The 20,471-nt window shown below is 38.2% G+C and overlaps 1 protein-coding gene across 3 annotated transcripts in view; it reads left to right on the top strand.

The window, feature by feature from the left end:
- Positions 1-20,471, top strand: part of cacnb4a (calcium channel, voltage-dependent, beta 4a subunit) — a 249,236-nt gene that overhangs the window by 217,161 nt on the left and 11,604 nt on the right. The gene's annotated exons all lie outside the window — the stretch shown is intronic.

The following is a 20,471-nucleotide window of genomic DNA, read 5'->3' as shown; positions in this document are numbered from 1 at the left end:
AACAAAAAACAAAAACGGATTATTCATATTTCCTATCAATTGTCTTGATTCTATGTTTATTTCCTTACTTTTACATTTAACGTAACTTCACCGCTCTGGCTTTAAATACTAAAATGACTACAAAGTGAAGCCTGCAGTGTTTTCCATTAATAATAATAAAACGTTAGTTGAAGTGAAAAGTGAAAAAGAAAATGAAACTTTACAATATTCATAATAAAAATAATAATAAAACAAGTTTTTATTGCAGTCGCCAGTCCCTGTGGACTTTATGGGCTACGGGGAGGCGAACCCCGGCTTCCCGCATGTGAGACGGAGGTACCGTCCACAAGAAGACAGTTTTAAGGCTCACCTTCACCGTTTTGACAAACCGCTTTGTTTCTTTCCCATTTTACGAAAGTAAGCAAACCAAAACAAAACCGGATTATTCATATTTCTTATCAATTGCCTTTATTCTATGTTTATTTACTTACTTTTACATTTAACGTAACTTCACCGCTCTGGCTTTAAATACTAAAATGACTACAGTCTAAGTCAAGCCTGCAGTGTTTTCCATTAATAATAATAAAACGTTAGTTGAAGTGAAAAGTGAAAAAGAAAATGAAACTTTACAATATTCATAATAAAAATAATAATAAAACAAGTTTTTATTGTAGTCGCCAGTCCCTGTGGACTTCATAGGCTACGGGGAGGCGAACCCCGGCTTCCCGCATGTGAGACGGAGGTACCGTCCACAATCCTACAGCAACGAAGCAATAATAACTGACAAGAAGACAGTTTTAAGGGGCACCTACACCGTTTTGACAAACCGCTTTGTTTCTTTCCCATTTTACGAAAGTAAGCAAACAAAAAAACAAAAAACAAAAACGGATTATTCATATTTCCTATCAATTGTCTTGATTCTATGTTTATTTCCTTACTTTTACATTTAACGTAACTTCACCGCTCTGGCTTTAAATACTAAAATGACTACAAAGTGAAGCCTGCAGTGTTTTCCATTAATAATAATAAAACGTTAGTTGAAGTGAAAAGTGAAAAAGAAAATGAAACTTTACAATATTCATAATAAAAATAATAATAAAACAAGTTTTTATTGCAGTCGCCAGTCCCTGTGGACTTTATGGGCTACGGGGAGGCGAACCCCGGCTTCCCGCATGTGAGACGGAGGTACCGTCCACAAGAAGACAGTTTTAAGGCTCACCTTCACCGTTTTGACAAACCGCTTTGTTTCTTTCCCATTTTACGAAAGTAAGCAAACCAAAACAAAACCGGATTATTCATATTTCTTATCAATTGCCTTTATTCTATGTTTATTTACTTACTTTTACATTTAACGTAACTTCACCGCTCTGGCTTTAAATACTAAAATGACTACAGTCTAAGTCAAGCCTGCAGTGTTTTCCATTAATAATAATAAAACGTTAGTTGAAGTGAAAAGTGAAAAAGAAAATGAAACTTTACAATATTCATAATAAAAATAATAATAAAACAAGTTTTTATTGTAGTCGCCAGTCCCTGTGGACTTCATAGGCTACGGGGAGGCGAACCCCGGCTTCCCGCATGTGAGACGGAGGTACCGTCCACAATCCTACAGCAACGAAGCAATAATAACTGACAAGAAGACAGTTTTAAGGGGCACCTACACCGTTTTGACAAACCGCTTTGTTTCTTTCCCATTTTACGAAAGTAAGCAAACAAAAAAACAAAAAACAAAAACGGATTATTCATATTTCCTATCAATTGTCTTGATTCTATGTTTATTTCCTTACTTTTACATTTAACGTAACTTCACCGCTCTGGCTTTAAATACTAAAATGACTACAAAGTGAAGCCTGCAGTGTTTTCCATTAATAATAATAAAACGTTAGTTGAAGTGAAAAGTGAAAAAGAAAATGAAACTTTACAATATTCATAATAAAAATAATAATAAAACAAGTTTTTATTGCAGTCGCCAGTCCCTGTGGACTTTATGGGCTACGGGGAGGCGAACCCCGGCTTCCCGCATGTGAGACGGAGGTACCGTCCACAAGAAGACAGTTTTAAGGCTCACCTTCACCGTTTTGACAAACCGCTTTGTTTCTTTCCCATTTTACGAAAGTAAGCAAACCAAAACAAAACCGGATTATTCATATTTCTTATCAATTGCCTTTATTCTATGTTTATTTACTTACTTTTACATTTAACGTAACTTCACCGCTCTGGCTTTAAATACTAAAATGACTACAGTCTAAGTCAAGCCTGCAGTGTTTTCCATTAATAATAATAAAACGTTAGTTGAAGTGAAAAGTGAAAAAGAAAATGAAACTTTACAATATTCATAATAAAAATAATAATAAAACAAGTTTTTATTGTAGTCGCCAGTCCCTGTGGACTTCATAGGCTACGGGGAGGCGAACCCCGGCTTCCCGCATGTGAGACGGAGGTACCGTCCACAATCCTACAGCAACGAAGCAATAATAACTGACAAGAAGACAGTTTTAAGGGGCACCTACACCGTTTTGACAAACCGCTTTGTTTCTTTCCCATTTTACGAAAGTAAGCAAACAAAAAAACAAAAAACAAAAACGGATTATTCATATTTCCTATCAATTGTCTTGATTCTATGTTTATTTCCTTACTTTTACATTTAACGTAACTTCACCGCTCTGGCTTTAAATACTAAAATGACTACAAAGTGAAGCCTGCAGTGTTTTCCATTAATAATAATAAAACGTTAGTTGAAGTGAAAAGTGAAAAAGAAAATGAAACTTTACAATATTCATAATAAAAATAATAATAAAACAAGTTTTTATTGCAGTCGCCAGTCCCTGTGGACTTTATGGGCTACGGGGAGGCGAACCCCGGCTTCCCGCATGTGAGACGGAGGTACCGTCCACAAGAAGACAGTTTTAAGGCTCACCTTCACCGTTTTGACAAACCGCTTTGTTTCTTTCCCATTTTACGAAAGTAAGCAAACCAAAACAAAACCGGATTATTCATATTTCTTATCAATTGCCTTTATTCTATGTTTATTTACTTACTTTTACATTTAACGTAACTTCACCGCTCTGGCTTTAAATACTAAAATGACTACAGTCTAAGTCAAGCCTGCAGTGTTTTCCATTAATAATAATAAAACGTTAGTTGAAGTGAAAAGTGAAAAAGAAAATGAAACTTTACAATATTCATAATAAAAATAATAATAAAACAAGTTTTTATTGTAGTCGCCAGTCCCTGTGGACTTCATAGGCTACGGGGAGGCGAACCCCGGCTTCCCGCATGTGAGACGGAGGTACCGTCCACAATCCTACAGCAACGAAGCAATAATAACTGACAAGAAGACAGTTTTAAGGGGCACCTACACCGTTTTGACAAACCGCTTTGTTTCTTTCCCATTTTACGAAAGTAAGCAAACAAAAAAACAAAAAACAAAAACGGATTATTCATATTTCCTATCAATTGTCTTGATTCTATGTTTATTTCCTTACTTTTACATTTAACGTAACTTCACCGCTCTGGCTTTAAATACTAAAATGACTACAAAGTGAAGCCTGCAGTGTTTTCCATTAATAATAATAAAACGTTAGTTGAAGTGAAAAGTGAAAAAGAAAATGAAACTTTACAATATTCATAATAAAAATAATAATAAAACAAGTTTTTATTGCAGTCGCCAGTCCCTGTGGACTTTATGGGCTACGGGGAGGCGAACCCCGGCTTCCCGCATGTGAGACGGAGGTACCGTCCACAAGAAGACAGTTTTAAGGCTCACCTTCACCGTTTTGACAAACCGCTTTGTTTCTTTCCCATTTTACGAAAGTAAGCAAACCAAAACAAAACCGGATTATTCATATTTCTTATCAATTGCCTTTATTCTATGTTTATTTACTTACTTTTACATTTAACGTAACTTCACCGCTCTGGCTTTAAATACTAAAATGACTACAGTCTAAGTCAAGCCTGCAGTGTTTTCCATTAATAATAATAAAACGTTAGTTGAAGTGAAAAGTGAAAAAGAAAATGAAACTTTACAATATTCATAATAAAAATAATAATAAAACAAGTTTTTATTGTAGTCGCCAGTCCCTGTGGACTTCATAGGCTACGGGGAGGCGAACCCCGGCTTCCCGCATGTGAGACGGAGGTACCGTCCACAATCCTACAGCAACGAAGCAATAATAACTGACAAGAAGACAGTTTTAAGGGGCACCTACACCGTTTTGACAAACCGCTTTGTTTCTTTCCCATTTTACGAAAGTAAGCAAACAAAAAAACAAAAAACAAAAACGGATTATTCATATTTCCTATCAATTGTCTTGATTCTATGTTTATTTCCTTACTTTTACATTTAACGTAACTTCACCGCTCTGGCTTTAAATACTAAAATGACTACAAAGTGAAGCCTGCAGTGTTTTCCATTAATAATAATAAAACGTTAGTTGAAGTGAAAAGTGAAAAAGAAAATGAAACTTTACAATATTCATAATAAAAATAATAATAAAACAAGTTTTTATTGCAGTCGCCAGTCCCTGTGGACTTTATGGGCTACGGGGAGGCGAACCCCGGCTTCCCGCATGTGAGACGGAGGTACCGTCCACAAGAAGACAGTTTTAAGGCTCACCTTCACCGTTTTGACAAACCGCTTTGTTTCTTTCCCATTTTACGAAAGTAAGCAAACCAAAACAAAACCGGATTATTCATATTTCTTATCAATTGCCTTTATTCTATGTTTATTTACTTACTTTTACATTTAACGTAACTTCACCGCTCTGGCTTTAAATACTAAAATGACTACAGTCTAAGTCAAGCCTGCAGTGTTTTCCATTAATAATAATAAAACGTTAGTTGAAGTGAAAAGTGAAAAAGAAAATGAAACTTTACAATATTCATAATAAAAATAATAATAAAACAAGTTTTTATTGTAGTCGCCAGTCCCTGTGGACTTCATAGGCTACGGGGAGGCGAACCCCGGCTTCCCGCATGTGAGACGGAGGTACCGTCCACAATCCTACAGCAACGAAGCAATAATAACTGACAAGAAGACAGTTTTAAGGGGCACCTACACCGTTTTGACAAACCGCTTTGTTTCTTTCCCATTTTACGAAAGTAAGCAAACAAAAAAACAAAAAACAAAAACGGATTATTCATATTTCCTATCAATTGTCTTGATTCTATGTTTATTTCCTTACTTTTACATTTAACGTAACTTCACCGCTCTGGCTTTAAATACTAAAATGACTACAAAGTGAAGCCTGCAGTGTTTTCCATTAATAATAATAAAACGTTAGTTGAAGTGAAAAGTGAAAAAGAAAATGAAACTTTACAATATTCATAATAAAAATAATAATAAAACAAGTTTTTATTGCAGTCGCCAGTCCCTGTGGACTTTATGGGCTACGGGGAGGCGAACCCCGGCTTCCCGCATGTGAGACGGAGGTACCGTCCACAAGAAGACAGTTTTAAGGCTCACCTTCACCGTTTTGACAAACCGCTTTGTTTCTTTCCCATTTTACGAAAGTAAGCAAACCAAAACAAAACCGGATTATTCATATTTCTTATCAATTGCCTTTATTCTATGTTTATTTACTTACTTTTACATTTAACGTAACTTCACCGCTCTGGCTTTAAATACTAAAATGACTACAGTCTAAGTCAAGCCTGCAGTGTTTTCCATTAATAATAATAAAACGTTAGTTGAAGTGAAAAGTGAAAAAGAAAATGAAACTTTACAATATTCATAATAAAAATAATAATAAAACAAGTTTTTATTGTAGTCGCCAGTCCCTGTGGACTTCATAGGCTACGGGGAGGCGAACCCCGGCTTCCCGCATGTGAGACGGAGGTACCGTCCACAATCCTACAGCAACGAAGCAATAATAACTGACAAGAAGACAGTTTTAAGGGGCACCTACACCGTTTTGACAAACCGCTTTGTTTCTTTCCCATTTTACGAAAGTAAGCAAACAAAAAAACAAAAAACAAAAACGGATTATTCATATTTCCTATCAATTGTCTTGATTCTATGTTTATTTCCTTACTTTTACATTTAACGTAACTTCACCGCTCTGGCTTTAAATACTAAAATGACTACAGTCTAAGTCAAGCCTGCAGTGTTTTCCATTAATAATAATAAAACGTTAGTTGAAGTGAAAAGTGAAAAAGAAAATGAAACTTTACAATATTCATAATAAAAATAATAATAAAACAAGTTTTTATTGCAGTCGCCAGTCCCTGTGGACTTTATGGGCTACGGGGAGGCGAACCCCGGCTTCCCGCATGTGAGACGGAGGTACCGTCCACAAGAAGACAGTTTTAAGGCTCACCTTCACCGTTTTGACAAACCGCTTTGTTTCTTTCCCATTTTACGAAAGTAAGCAAACCAAAACAAAACCGGATTATTCATATTTCTTATCAATTGCCTTTATTCTATGTTTATTTACTTACTTTTACATTTAACGTAACTTCACCGCTCTGGCTTTAAATACTAAAATGACTACAGTCTAAGTCAAGCCTGCAGTGTTTTCCATTAATAATAATAAAACGTTAGTTGAAGTGAAAAGTGAAAAATACTAAAATGACTACTACTGGACTATAAAAACACCCCTCCTATCCCACCAAACAATTCTACTGCTAGCACTTGAAACGATAAAAAACCAGGACTCAACTGTCGGAGCCGATGAGACCCCCCCTCCCCCCCTCCCGGGGTCTGAGCTGGAGGCGCCGTCCGATGCCCCAGGGAAGCAGCTGAGGGACGGAGCCTTCTTGCAGCTAGCAGCGGCGGACCGGAAGCTGTGCGTGGCTGCGAGGCGGTGTTAGCCGGCTCATTCCCAACTAAACTCCCCGCCTAGCTACCTAAAGGAGGCAACCAGCCTCCCCTCCTAACACTGACACAACTTTCCTACTTGCCTATCTATACTATACGTCGCGAACGGCACCCACCTCCCCGGAGAGTGAGCGCTGGACCGAAAGTCTTGACTGGCGGTGTGCCCCGTAGCGTCCACACCGTTCCGCCCCGCAGAGAGACTGACACAAACTTCCTCTCTCTCTTTTATCAGTTCCGTCTTTCGCGGGTTCCTCACAATGCTCCCAATCACCCACAGGTGAGCCCACTCAACCCATCACGCTGCACTTTCCTTCACTGCCTAGCACGACACTGCCCCCTGTAAACAAACCTGTAAGTCAAGCCTGCAGTGTTTTCCATTAATAATAATAAAACGTTAGTTGAAGTGAAAAGTGAAAAAGAAAATGAAACTTTACAATATTCATAATAAAAATAATAATAAAACAAGTTTTTATTGTAGTCGCCAGTCCCTGTGGACTTCATAGGCTACGGGGAGGCGAACCCCGGCTTCCCGCATGTGAGACGGAGGTACCGTCCACAATCCTACAGCAACGAAGCAATAATAACTGACAAGAAGACAGTTTTAAGGGGCACCTACACCGTTTTGACAAACCGCTTTGTTTCTTTCCCATTTTACGAAAGTAAGCAAACAAAAAAACAAAAAACAAAAACGGATTATTCATATTTCCTATCAATTGTCTTGATTCTATGTTTATTTCCTTACTTTTACATTTAACGTAACTTCACCGCTCTGGCTTTAAATACTAAAATGACTACAGTCTAAGTCAAGCCTGCAGTGTTTTCCATTAATAATAATAAAACGTTAGTTGAAGTGAAAAGTGAAAAAGAAAATGAAACTTTACAATATTCATAATAAAAATAATAATAAAACAAGTTTTTATTGCAGTCGCCAGTCCCTGTGGACTTTATGGGCTACGGGGAGGCGAACCCCGGCTTCCCGCATGTGAGACGGAGGTACCGTCCACAAGAAGACAGTTTTAAGGCTCACCTTCACCGTTTTGACAAACCGCTTTGTTTCTTTCCCATTTTACGAAAGTAAGCAAACCAAAACAAAACCGGATTATTCATATTTCTTATCAATTGCCTTTATTCTATGTTTATTTACTTACTTTTACATTTAACGTAACTTCACCGCTCTGGCTTTAAATACTAAAATGACTACAGTCTAAGTCAAGCCTGCAGTGTTTTCCATTAATAATAATAAAACGTTAGTTGAAGTGAAAAGTGAAAAATACTAAAATGACTACTACTGGACTATAAAAACACCCCTCCTATCCCACCAAACAATTCTACTGCTAGCACTTGAAACGATAAAAAACCAGGACTCAACTGTCGGAGCCGATGAGACCCCCCCTCCCGGGGTCTGAGCTGGAGGCGCCGTCCGATGCCCCAGGGAAGCAGCTGAGGGACGGAGCCTTCTTGCAGCTAGCAGCGGCGGACCGGAAGCTGTGCGTGGCTGCGAGGCGGTGTTAGCCGGCTCATTCCCAACTAAACTCCCCGCCTAGCTACCTAAAGGAGGCAACCAGCCTCCCCTCCTAACACTGACACAACTTTCCTACTTGCCTATCTATACTATAAGTCGCGAACGGCACCCACCTCCCCGGAGAGTGAGCGCTGGACCGAAAGTCTTGACTGGCGGTGTGCCCCGTAGCGTCCACACCGTTCCGCCCCGCAGAGAGACTGACACAAACTTCCTCTCTCTCTTTTATCAGTTCCGTCTTTCGCGGGTTCCTCACAATGCTCCCAATCACCCACAGGTGAGCCCACTCAACCCATCACGCTGCACTTTCCTTCACTGCCTAGCACGACACTGCCCCCTGTAAACAAACCTGTAAGTCAAGCCTGCAGTGTTTTCCATTAATAATAATAAAACGTTAGTTGAAGTGAAAAGTGAAAAAGAAAATGAAACTTTACAATATTCATAATAAAAATAATAATAAAACAAGTTTTTATTGTAGTCGCCAGTCCCTGTGGACTTCATAGGCTACGGGGAGGCGAACCCCGGCTTCCCGCATGTGAGACGGAGGTACCGTCCACAATCCTACAGCAACGAAGCAATAATAACTGACAAGAAGACAGTTTTAAGGCGCACCTACACCGTTTTGACAAACCGCTTTGTTTCTTTCCCATTTTACGAAAGTAAGCAAACAAAAAAACAAAAAACAAAAACGGATTATTCATATTTCCTATCAATTGTCTTGATTCTATGTTTATTTCCTTACTTTTACATTTAACGTAACTTCACCGCTCTGGCTTTAAATACTAAAATGACTACAGTCTAAGTCAAGCTTGCAGTGTTTTCCATTAATAATAATAAAACGTTAGTTGAAGTGAAAAGTGAAAAAGAAAATGAAACTTTACAATATTCATAATAAAAATAATAATAAAACAAGTTTTTATTGCAGTCGCCAGTCCCTGTGGACTTTATGGGCTACGGGGAGGCGAACCCCGGCTTCCCGCATGTGAGACGGAGGTACCGTCCACAAGAAGACAGTTTTAAGGCTCACCTTCACCGTTTTGACAAACCGCTTTGTTTCTTTCCCATTTTACGAAAGTAAGCAAACCAAAACAAAACCGGATTATTCATATTTCTTATCAATTGCCTTTATTCTATGTTTATTTACTTACTTTTACATTTAACGTAACTTCACCGCTCTGGCTTTAAATACTAAAATGACTACAGTCTAAGTCAAGCCTGCAGTGTTTTCCATTAATAATAATAAAACGTTAGTTGAAGTGAAAAGTGAAAAAGAAAATGAAACTTTACAATATTCATAATAAAAATAATAATAAAACAAGTTTTTATTGTAGTCGCCAGTCCCTGTGGACTTCATAGGCTACGGGGAGGCGAACCCCGGCTTCCCGCATGTGAGACGGAGGTACCGTCCACAATCCTACAGCAACGAAGCAATAATAACTGACAAGAAGACAGTTTTAAGGGGCACCTACACCGTTTTGACAAACCGCTTTGTTTCTTTCCCATTTTACGAAAGTAAGCAAACAAAAAAACAAAAAACAAAAACGGATTATTCATATTTCCTATCAATTGTCTTGATTCTATGTTTATTTCCTTACTTTTACATTTAACGTAACTTCACCGCTCTGGCTTTAAATACTAAAATGACTACAGTCTAAGTCAAGCCTGCAGTGTTTTCCATTAATAATAATAAAACGTTAGTTGAAGTGAAAAGTGAAAAAGAAAATGAAACTTTACAATATTCATAATAAAAATAATAATAAAACAAGTTTTTATTGCAGTCGCCAGTCCCTGTGGACTTTATGGGCTACGGGGAGGCGAACCCCGGCTTCCCGCATGTGAGACGGAGGTACCGTCCACAAGAAGACAGTTTTAAGGCTCACCTTCACCGTTTTGACAAACCGCTTTGTTTCGTTCCCATTTTACGAAAGTAAGCAAACCAAAACAAAACCGGATTATTCATATTTCTTATCAATTGCCTTTATTCTATGTTTATTTACTTACTTTTACATTTAACGTAACTTCACCGCTCTGGCTTTAAATACTAAAATGACTACAGTCTAAGTCAAGCCTGCAGTGTTTTCCATTAATAATAATAAAACGTTAGTTGAAGTGAAAAGTGAAAAAGAAAATGAAACTTTACAATATTCATAATAAAAATAATAATAAAACAAGTTTTTATTGTAGTCGCCAGTCCCTGTGGACTTCATAGGCTACGGGGAGGCGAACCCCGGCTTCCCGCATGTGAGACGGAGGTACCGTCCACAATCCTACAGCAACGAAGCAATAATAACTGACAAGAAGACAGTTTTAAGGGGCACCTACACCGTTTTGACAAACCGCTTTGTTTCTTTCCCATTTTACGAAAGTAAGCAAACAAAAAAACAAAAAACAAAAACGGATTATTCATATTTCCTATCAATTGTCTTGATTCTATGTTTATTTCCTTACTTTTACATTTAACGTAACTTCACCGCTCTGGCTTTAAATACTAAAATGACTACAAAGTGAAGCCTGCAGTGTTTTCCATTAATAATAATAAAACGTTAGTTGAAGTGAAAAGTGAAAAAGAAAATGAAACTTTACAATATTCATAATAAAAATAATAATAAAACAAGTTTTTATTGCAGTCGCCAGTCCCTGTGGACTTTATGGGCTACGGGGAGGCGAACCCCGGCTTCCCGCATGTGAGACGGAGGTACCGTCCACAAGAAGACAGTTTTAAGGCTCACCTTCACCGTTTTGACAAACCGCTTTGTTTCTTTCCCATTTTACGAAAGTAAGCAAACCAAAACAAAACCGGATTATTCATATTTCTTATCAATTGCCTTTATTCTATGTTTATTTACTTACTTTTACATTTAACGTAACTTCACCGCTCTGGCTTTAAATACTAAAATGACTACAGTCTAAGTCAAGCCTGCAGTGTTTTCCATTAATAATAATAAAACGTTAGTTGAAGTGAAAAGTGAAAAATACTAAAATGACTACTACTGGACTATAAAAACACCCCTCCTATCCCACCAAACAATTCTACTGCTAGCACTTGAAACGATAAAAAACCAGGACTCAACTGTCGGAGCCGATGAGACCCCCCCTCCCGGGGTCTGAGCTGGAGGCGCCGTCCGATGCCCCAGGGAAGCAGCTGAGGGACGGAGCCTTCTTGCAGCTAGCAGCGGCGGACCGGAAGCTGTGCGTGGCTGCGAGGCGGTGTTAGCCGGCTCATTCCCAACTAAACTCCCCGCCTAGCTACCTAAAGGAGGCAACCAGCCTCCCCTCCTAACACTGACACAACTTTCCTACTTGCCTATCTATACTATAAGTCGCGAACGGCACCCACCTCCCCGGAGAGTGAGCGCTGGACCGAAAGTCTTGACTGGCGGTGTGCCCCGTAGCGTCCACACCGTTCCGCCCCGCAGAGAGACTGACACAAACTTCCTCTCTCTCTTTTATCAGTTCCGTCTTTCGCGGGTTCCTCACAATGCTCCCAATCACCCACAGGTGAGCCCACTCAACCCATCACGCTGCACTTTCCTTCACTGCCTAGCACGACACTGCCCCCTGTAAACAAACCTGTAAGTCAAGCCTGCAGTGTTTTCCATTAATAATAATAAAACGTTAGTTGAAGTGAAAAGTGAAAAAGAAAATGAAACTTTACAATATTCATAATAAAAATAATAATAAAACAAGTTTTTATTGTAGTCGCCAGTCCCTGTGGACTTCATAGGCTACGGGGAGGCGAACCCCGGCTTCCCGCATGTGAGACGGAGGTACCGTCCACAATCCTACAGCAACGAAGCAATAATAACTGACAAGAAGACAGTTTTAAGGCGCACCTACACCGTTTTGACAAACCGCTTTGTTTCTTTCCCATTTTACGAAAGTAAGCAAACAAAAAAACAAAAAACAAAAACGGATTATTCATATTTCCTATCAATTGTCTTGATTCTATGTTTATTTCCTTACTTTTACATTTAACGTAACTTCACCGCTCTGGCTTTAAATACTAAAATGACTACAGTCTAAGTCAAGCTTGCAGTGTTTTCCATTAATAATAATAAAACGTTAGTTGAAGTGAAAAGTGAAAAAGAAAATGAAACTTTACAATATTCATAATAAAAATAATAATAAAACAAGTTTTTATTGCAGTCGCCAGTCCCTGTGGACTTTATGGGCTACGGGGAGGCGAACCCCGGCTTCCCGCATGTGAGACGGAGGTACCGTCCACAAGAAGACAGTTTTAAGGCTCACCTTCACCGTTTTGACAAACCGCTTTGTTTCTTTCCCATTTTACGAAAGTAAGCAAACCAAAACAAAACCGGATTATTCATATTTCTTATCAATTGCCTTTATTCTATGTTTATTTACTTACTTTTACATTTAACGTAACTTCACCGCTCTGGCTTTAAATACTAAAATGACTACAGTCTAAGTCAAGCCTGCAGTGTTTTCCATTAATAATAATAAAACGTTAGTTGAAGTGAAAAGTGAAAAAGAAAATGAAACTTTACAATATTCATAATAAAAATAATAATAAAACAAGTTTTTATTGTAGTCGCCAGTCCCTGTGGACTTCATAGGCTACGGGGAGGCGAACCCCGGCTTCCCGCATGTGAGACGGAGGTACCGTCCACAATCCTACAGCAACGAAGCAATAATAACTGACAAGAAGACAGTTTTAAGGGGCACCTACACCGTTTTGACAAACCGCTTTGTTTCTTTCCCATTTTACGAAAGTAAGCAAACAAAAAAACAAAAAACAAAAACGGATTATTCATATTTCCTATCAATTGTCTTGATTCTATGTTTATTTCCTTACTTTTACATTTAACGTAACTTCACCGCTCTGGCTTTAAATACTAAAATGACTACAGTCTAAGTCAAGCCTGCAGTGTTTTCCATTAATAATAATAAAACGTTAGTTGAAGTGAAAAGTGAAAAAGAAAATGAAACTTTACAATATTCATAATAAAAATAATAATAAAACAAGTTTTTATTGCAGTCGCCAGTCCCTGTGGACTTTATGGGCTACGGGGAGGCGAACCCCGGCTTCCCGCATGTGAGACGGAGGTACCGTCCACAAGAAGACAGTTTTAAGGCTCACCTTCACCGTTTTGACAAACCGCTTTGTTTCGTTCCCATTTTACGAAAGTAAGCAAACCAAAACAAAACCGGATTATTCATATTTCTTATCAATTGCCTTTATTCTATGTTTATTTACTTACTTTTACATTTAACGTAACTTCACCGCTCTGGCTTTAAATACTAAAATGACTACAGTCTAAGTCAAGCCTGCAGTGTTTTCCATTAATAATAATAAAACGTTAGTTGAAGTGAAAAGTGAAAAATACTAAAATGACTACTACTGGACTATAAAAACACCCCTCCTATCCCACCAAACAATTCTACTGCTAGCACTTGAAACGATAAAAAACCAGGACTCAACTGTCGGAGCCGATGAGACCCCCCCTCCCCCCCTCCCGGGGTCTGAGCTGGAGGCGCCGTCCGATGCCCCAGGGAAGCAGCTGAGGGACGGAGCCTTCTTGCAGCTAGCAGCGGCGGACCGGAAGCTGTGCGTGGCTGCGAGGCGGTGTTAGCCGGCTCATTCCCAACTAAACTCCCCGCCTAGCTACCTAAAGGAGGCAACCAGCCTCCCCTCCTAACACTGACACAACTTTCCTACTTGCCTATCTATACTATACGTCGCGAACGGCACCCACCTCCCCGGAGAGTGAGCGCTGGACCGAAAGTCTTGACTGGCGGTGTGCCCCGTAGCGTCCACACCGTTCCGCCCCGCAGAGAGACTGACACAAACTTCCTCTCTCTCTTTTATCAGTTCCGTCTTTCGGGGGTTCCTCACAATGCTCCCAATCACCCACAGGTGAGCCCACTCAACCCATCACGCTGCACTTTCCTTCACTGCCTAGCACGACACTGCCCCCTGTAAACAAACCTGTAAGTCAAGCCTGCAGTGTTTTCCATTAATAATAATAAAACGTTAGTTGAAGTGAAAAGTGAAAAAGAAAATGAAACTTTACAATATTCACAATAAAAATAATAATAAAACAAGTTTTTATTGTAGTCGCCAGTCCCTGTGGACTTCATAGGCTACGGGGAGGCGAACCCCGGCTTCCCGCATGTGAGACGGAGGTACCGTCCACAATCCTACAGCAACGAAGCAATAATAACTGACAAGAAGACAGTTTTAAGGGGCACCTACACCGTTTTGACAAACCGCTTTGTTTCTTTCCCATTTTACGAAAGTAAGCAAACAAAAAAACAAAAAACAAAAACGGATTATTCATATTTCCTATCAATTGTCTTGATTCTATGTTTATTTCCTTACTTTTACATTTAACGTAACTTCACCGCTCTGGCTTTAAATACTAAAATGACTACAGTCTAAGTCAAGCCTGCAGTGTTTTCCATTAATAATAATAAAACGTTAGTTGAAGTGAAAAGTGAAAAAGAAAATGAAACTTTACAATATTCATAATAAAAATAATAATAAAACAAGTTTTTATTGCAGTCGCCAGTCCCTGTGGACTTTATGGGCTACGGGGAGGCGAACCCCGGCTTCCCGCATGTGAGACGGAGGTACCGTCCACAAGAAGACAGTTTTAAGGCTCACCTTCACCGTTTTGACAAACCGCTTTGTTTCTTTCCCATTTTACGAAAGTAAGCAAACCAAAACAAAACCGGATTATTCATATTTCTTATCAATTGCCTTTATTCTATGTTTATTTACTTACTTTTACATTTAACGTAACTTCACCGCTCTGGCTTTAAATACTAAAATGACAACAGTCTAAGTCAAGCCTGCAGTGTTTTCCATTAATAATAATAAAACGTTAGTTGAAGTGAAAAGTGAAAAAGAAAATGAAACTTTACAATATTCATAATAAAAATAATAATAAAACAAGTTTTTATTGTAGTCGCCAGTCCCTGTGGACTTCATAGGCTACGGGGAGGCGAACCCCGGCTTCCCGCATGTGAGACGGAGGTACCGTCCACAATCCTACAGCAACGAAGCAATAATAACTGACAAGAAGACAGTTTTAAGGGGCACCTACACCGTTTTGACAAACCGCTTTGTTTCTTTCCCATTTTACGAAAGTAAGCAAACAAAAAAACAAAAAACAAAAACGGATTATTCATATTTCCTATCAATTGTCTTGATTCTATGTTTATTTCCTTACTTTTACATTTAACGTAACTTCACCGCTCTGGCTTTAAATACTAAAATGACTACAAAGTGAAGCCTGCAGTGTTTTCCATTAATAATAATAAAACGTTAGTTGAAGTGAAAAGTGAAAAAGAAAATGAAACTTTACAATATTCATAATAAAAATAATAATAAAACAAGTTTTTATTGCAGTCGCCAGTCCCTGTGGACTTTATGGGCTACGGGGAGGCGAACCCCGGCTTCCCGCATGTGAGACGGAGGTACCGTCCACAAGAAGACAGTTTTAAGGCTCACCTTCACCGTTTTGACAAACCGCTTTGTTTCTTTCCCATTTTACGAAAGTAAGCAAACCAAAACAAAACCGGATTATTCATATTTCTTATCAATTGCCTTTATTCTATGTTTATTTACTTACTTTTACATTTAACGTAACTTCACCGCTCTGGCTTTAAATACTAAAATGACTACAGTCTAAGTCAAGCCTGCAGTGTTTTCCATTAATAATAATAAAACGTTAGTTGAAGTGAAAAGTGAAAAAGAAAATGAAACTTTACAATATTCATAATAAAAATAATAATAAAACAAGTTTTTATTGTAGTCGCCAGTCCCTGTGGACTTCATAGGCTACGGGGAGGCGAACCCCGGCTTCCCGCATGTGAGACGGAGGTACCGTCCACAATCCTACAGCAACGAAGCAATAATAACTGACAAGAAGACAGTTTTAAGGGGCACCTACACCGTTTTGACAAACCGCTTTGTTTCTTTCCCATTTTACGAAAGTAAGCAAACAAAAAAACAAAAAACAAAAACGGATTATTCATATTTCCTATCAATTGTCTTGATTCTATGTTTATTTCCTTACTTTTACATTTAACGTAACTTCACCGCTCTGGCTTTAAATACTAAAATGACTACAAAGTGAAGCCTGCAGTGTTTTCCATTAATAATAATAAAACGTTAGTTGAAGTGAAAAGTGAAAAAGAAAATGAAACTTTACAATATTCATAATAAAAATAATAATAAAACAAGTTTTTATTGCAGTCGCCAGTCCCTGTGGACTTTATGGGCTACGGGGAGGCGAACCCCGGCTTCCCGCATGTGAGACGGAGGTACCGTCCACAAGAAGACAGTTTTAAGGCTCACCTTCACCGTTTTGACAAACCGCTTTGTTTCTTTCCCATTTTACGAAAGTAAGCAAACCAAAACAAAACCGGATTATTCATATTTCTTATCAATTGCCTTTATTCTATGTTTATTTACTTACTTTTACATTTAACGTAACTTCACCGCTCTGGCTTTAAATACTAAAATGACTACAGTCTAAGTCAAGCCTGCAGTGTTTTCCATTAATAATAATAAAACGTTAGTTGAAGTGAAAAGTGAAAAAGAAAATGAAACTTTACAATATTCATAATAAAAATAATAATAAAACAAGTTTTTATTGTAGTCGCCAGTCCCTGTGGACTTCATAGGCTACGGGGAGGCGAACCCCGGCTTCCCGCATGTGAGACGGAGGTACCGTCCACAATCCTACAGCAACGAAGCAATAATAACTGACAAGAAGACAGTTTTAAGGGGCACCTACACCGTTTTGACAAACCGCTTTGTTTCTTTCCCATTTTACGAAAGTAAGCAAACAAAAAAACAAAAAACAAAAACGGATTATTCATATTTCCTATCAATTGTCTTGATTCTATGTTTATTTCCTTACTTTTACATTTAACGTAACTTCACCGCTCTGGCTTTAAATACTAAAATGACTACAAAGTGAAGCCTGCAGTGTTTTCCATTAATAATAATAAAACGTTAGTTGAAGTGAAAAGTGAAAAAGAAAATGAAACTTTACAATATTCATAATAAAAATAATAATAAAACAAGTTTTTATTGCAGTCGCCAGTCCCTGTGGACTTTATGGGCTACGGGGAGGCGAACCCCGGCTTCCCGCATGTGAGACGGAGGTACCGTCCACAAGAAGACAGTTTTAAGGCTCACCTTCACCGTTTTGACAAACCGCTTTGTTTCTTTCCCATTTTACGAAAGTAAGCAAACCAAAACAAAACCGGATTATTCATATTTCTTATCAATTGCCTTTATTCTATGTTTATTTACTTACTTTTACATTTAACGTAACTTCACCGCTCTGGCTTTAAATACTAAAATGACTACAGTCTAAGTCAAGCCTGCAGTGTTTTCCATTAATAATAATAAAACGTTAGTTGAAGTGAAAAGTGAAAAAGAAAATGAAACTTTACAATATTCATAATAAAAATAATAATAAAACAAGTTTTTATTGTAGTCGCCAGTCCCTGTGGACTTCATAGGCTACGGGGAGGCGAACCCCGGCTTCCCGCATGTGAGACGGAGGTACCGTCCACAATCCTACAGCAACGAAGCAATAATAACTGACAAGAAGACAGTTTTAAGGGGCACCTACACCGTTTTGACAAACCGCTTTGTTTCTTTCCCATTTTACGAAAGTAAGCAAACAAAAAAACAAAAAACAAAAACGGATTATTCATATTTCCTATCAATTGTCTTGATTCTATGTTTATTTCCTTACTTTTACATTTAACGTAACTTCACCGCTCTGGCTTTAAATACTAAAATGACTACAGTCTAAGTCAAGCCTGCAGTGTTTTCCATTAATAATAATAAAACGTTAGTTGAAGTGAAAAGTGAAAAAGAAAATGAAACTTTACAATATTCATAATAAAAATAATAATAAAACAAGTTTTTATTGCAGTCGCCAGTCCCTGTGGACTTTATGGGCTACGGGGAGGCGAACCCCGGCTTCCCGCATGTGAGACGGAGGTACCGTCCACAATCCTACAGCAACGAAGCAATAATAATTTACAAGAAGACAGTTTTAAGGCTCACCTACACCGTTTTGACAAACTGCTTTGATTCTTTCTTTTCCGTTTTAGGACAGTTAAACATAGCAGTTTATCCTTATTTTCCTTCATTTGCCTTTATTCTATGTTTAGTTAGATTTTTTATACTTACTTAAAGTCCGACTTTCCGCATGTGAGATGGAAGTACCGCCCATAATCCTTAAGCGGTGAGGCATTATTAAAAGTGTTTTTATTGGTATTGCTTTCACAGCATGTCGCTAAAGATTTATGGGCTGACAGGTAGACTATCTGTAGCTACAATGATTTAGCTAGCTAACAAGTTAACTAGCTTGTGCGTGTAAGTGAAGATTAACCCTCGAATCAAAGTGATATCCTGGTGTGAGTGTGCCCTCATGTGGCGTCTCACGGAATTAAAAACATAAAATCATCTATAGCCTAATAATTTGTGCCAGATATTGTAACATAACATACTTACATACATAGCATAATAATAATAAAATTAGATGTAATTTTGTTATTATCGAATTCAAAAGCTGTGTTGCTCATGGAAATATGTCTTGTTTGTGTGATAATGACTAAAGGACTGAGCTTTAAATACTAAAATGACTACAGTCTAAGTCAAGCCTGCAGTGTTTTCTATATGTATAAAATGCAGGATAAGAAAAAGATATATGTGTAGAACCATGCTGTGGGAAGATCTATCTGTAATCTAACCAAGTCTGTTCACTTCAGAATTGTACACTGCACACATGTAACATCTGCTCTCAAGAACAAAATGGTGCTAATGCATCTCCTCTCTGCTGAAAGTGTAATTCTGAGACTGGCAATTACATTCACTGTTTCTGGACATGTGTGAAGTTACAAAGCTGTTGGTCTGGTTTTGTTGATGAACTGAGACTTCTTTTTGGTGCATTAATAGAGTTAGACCATATTTGTCTTTTTGTTGGTCTTCCAGATGCTCATATTCTAAATATCAATTACTTGATTGACATCTCATGTGTGCTTCACTCCTCACTGGATGGTTCCTATGAAGCTTGGGATTCATACTTAGAGCATATATTATACCTATGCTGTAATCTTCCTAATCTTCCATATTACAAAGGCAGCATAAACCATCTTCAGCTGTCTCTAACCAGTGTCCTCTGACCTTGCTACATGTTTACATGTTTATTTGATGTTGCCTTTGTCTGTTGTAGGGGCTGGGGAGGGTTGGGGGTGGATATAATGCCCACTGTTTTTATTTCTTAATCTTACCTACTCATTCTATTTTTCATGTCTGAGCTGTATTAAAAAAGCTGTGAACCTGTGAAGTGTCTACACATCCATGTCTGCCCAGACCTAAAATACAGGACCAATACTTTAGGAATTTAATCAAAGGTATTCAGTGTTTTTTTTTTTTTGTTGTTGTTGTTGTTTTTGGTGGAATAGAAGATATTACTGTATGACGCATCTGTGATGCTGGAGCCTGATGGCCACATTGGTGCTGTAATAACTCTCACTGCTGCGGGGGTGACACACATACATGCAGTAATGCACATTGCACTGCATCTGCAATAAACCAAGGTCCATATGTCACAGCTGTTGTCAGTGGGGAAAAATGTTAGTAAAGAAAAAATGTCCAATACAAAACAAAAAAAAAAAGAAAAAGAGTTGAATGAGACAGTTGCTAACACTCTCATGTCTGTATGCTCTTATAAATGTTAGATGTTAAAAACAGTTGCCTACCAGCACTTCCAAAGTGCAAACAAATTATGCTCGGTCTCTTCAAATGAAATGCCTTGCGTATGCTTCCTATTTAGGGCATAGACACAAGAATTCTTCTCATGTAAGTCTTAACAAGTAAGAGGATAAGTGTATTTCCCAAAATGGCAAAATATTCCTTTAAAACAAGACTTAAACAGCACATCACCCAGGAAGAGATGAGATGAAGAGAAACCAAAAAGAAACCAGATGGTGAAGGCTGTAATGCCAAACGTGAGTCTTCAGAACAGTCGTCCACCAGCCAGTGGGTGATGGGTGACGTCATGGTGCTGTCAGTCAGTGAGATGAAAAGGAGTACTCCCATGTGTCATTCAAATTGATATTTACTCAAATTACCATGGTTATGAAACAAATGAGGCA

The sequence above is a fragment of the Chaetodon trifascialis genome, chromosome 12, assembly GCF_039877785.1.
Source record: "Chaetodon trifascialis isolate fChaTrf1 chromosome 12, fChaTrf1.hap1, whole genome shotgun sequence".
Lineage (NCBI taxonomy): Eukaryota > Metazoa > Chordata > Actinopteri > Chaetodontiformes > Chaetodontidae > Chaetodon > Chaetodon trifascialis.
This window is presented reverse-complemented; position numbering and strand designations above follow the sequence as displayed.